This window comes from Morus notabilis, unplaced genomic scaffold (assembly GCF_000414095.1).
Source record: "Morus notabilis unplaced genomic scaffold, ASM41409v2 Scaffold184, whole genome shotgun sequence".
In the NCBI taxonomy this organism is placed as follows: Eukaryota; Viridiplantae; Streptophyta; class Magnoliopsida; order Rosales; family Moraceae; genus Morus; species Morus notabilis.
The window spans coordinates 629,181-631,609 of NW_010387636.1; positions in this window are offsets into that span (position 1 = coordinate 629,181).

Genomic DNA, 2,429 nt, shown 5'->3' on the forward strand with positions numbered 1-2,429 from the left:
GACAAACTCGGACCATTATCAAATTCCAGTCTTTTGCATAAAATTTTATGTCAATTCTTTGGCAAATTCATCAAGTATAAAATACACAAGTATATCAAACTTACATGTACCCTGCCTCTTAAAAAATGGAAATTCTGTTTTATCAAATATTTTTTTTCTCCAGATAGAAACAAAGATAGTGAAATTGGTAGGAATATTCAAGACCATGGTTAGAAAATTGATAGGAATATTCAAGAGTGAAATTGATAGGAATCCTTTCTAGATTCCGCCATGGTTTGTAAATTGCGTCAGCTTGCAGTAGCCAACTCAAAAGCTTCTAGCGGTTTCGACCATAGTTGTCCTGTAAGTCCAACTTCTCTGCCTCAATTTCGCTTTTTTTTTTTGTTTGAAAATTTTCTTAAGTGCAATCTTTTGTTGCTGAAGACTACTAATGCAAATTATTCTAACCTTGTTTCTCTCTTTCGCTTAACAACTATCTAGCTAATTGTTTTATCAAAAAAAAAAAAAAGAAAAAGAAAAGCATCCAGCTCATTGAAACAATGAAACGTGACAACCTACTTTCACCTGTAATGAAAAGAAGTAAAATTAATTGAATGGCTATTATCAATTTATTACTTCTCTAAGGGACCAAAAAAATAAAAAAAAGAAAATAAAGAATATTACTCACTTCAAAGTCGAAACTTTCATATTTACTTTCGCCAGAAAAAGAGAAGAATTGCTTAAAAAAAAAAAAAAGAACAGAGAGAAAAGAATTGCCAGTCCCCAAAAATAATAAAACACAAATTGAGACAAACGAAATCCCAAACTTTAGCACCTGATGAATAAATTGACTAAATTAATCATCATTTTTTTTTTGGCGAAAGTAAATATGAAAGCACTCTCCCTCTCCCCGGGAGACGCCTCTGCCCACGTCCTCACAGCCATGGCTTTGGATCTCGTCAACCTTAAGGCCTCCGCGCCTAGATGCCTCGACTTGGCGCTTTCTTCGCACTTGAAACGCCAACAAAAAATTTCCCACTTCCTCCACAAGGTAAAGAAAAGTCCTTCAATATGGTTATAAACATGCATTTCACTAGTTTGTGGTTGTATCATTGTTACACATAACAATTTACTTGTCTTTGTGAATTTGTGTAGACAAATTTTATGTAGTAGACTCTGGGTATGTAAACACGGGATGTTTCTTAGCACCATATCGTGGTGTTACATACCACTTGTAAGAGTTAAGGGCACGTCGAAGTCGACCTCGCAGTGAGCGGGAGTTATTCAACTACACACATTCATCGCTTAAGAATTGCATCGAGCGCACATTCGGGCTGTGGAAGGCAAAGTTCCGCATTTTAAAGATAATTAACAACTACCCAATGCGGAAATAGATGAAAATACCTACTGCTTGTGCTGTATTAAATAACTTGCTTCATTAGCCAATACTTTTAAGACGGGGTACCTGTAAGTGAAATTGACCCTGCAAATACGAAAAAAGATGTTAATCAAAATCACAACCCAGATTGGCAAACTGAAGGAGGGAGACAGATTGGTGTATTAAGAGATGAAATGGTGAGCACTATGTGACAGGCTGAAGGAGAAAATAATAATCGGTAGTAATATGTAAACTCCAAATATTAACGTATAACACATTTTGGGGTGTAATAGATCAGTCATGTTTTGATCCAATTCTTGACGTAGGTTTATTTTTCGCATTTTTCCAACATCATTTCTATAAATGGTGCTTTACTATTTCATGTAATTTGTGTACGTTTTTTGGTTATATGTATGAACCAAGTAAAGTATCACAAAATAAAATAAAAATTGTTGTACATGCAGCATGTTACATTAAGCGGCCGGTATAAGAAAAATTTGCATGCAATTGAGTTTTTTTCATTTCATTTCCGTGTGTAATTTTTAGAGAATGTGTGGTAGTTGAAATCGTGATTGTGTTCAATGAACACCTCACAACTTGAATTGGAAATCAAACATAATAGGCCATGTGCACTCCTAAACAGTAATTCTGATTCTAGTTTCAATTCTAATCTTAATTTCAACTTCAATCAATAATTCAATTCAAGCTATAAATTTTAATCGGTAAAATGAACACATCCTTAGACTGAGTTGTATCAAATTGATACAAGCCTTTACTAAGTTTGGGGTTTTGTTTGTCCCAATTTGTGGTTTATTTATTTTTTGGGGACAGACAGTTCTTTTCCTTCTCTCTTTCATTTTATTTTATTTTATTTTTTGGCGAAAGTGAATATGAAAGTGTCCTCTCTTTGCAATTCGATATATCACCATTGCACTTGAGGTATCGCCCATTAGTGCTAATAGTGTTCAGGATTAAAGAGCTACTACCAATGAATAAATTGATTCCACCTAATGTCCAAGTTATGATAACTCAAGTGCAATGAACCGATAATTCCATGACCTACGGCCCGGGG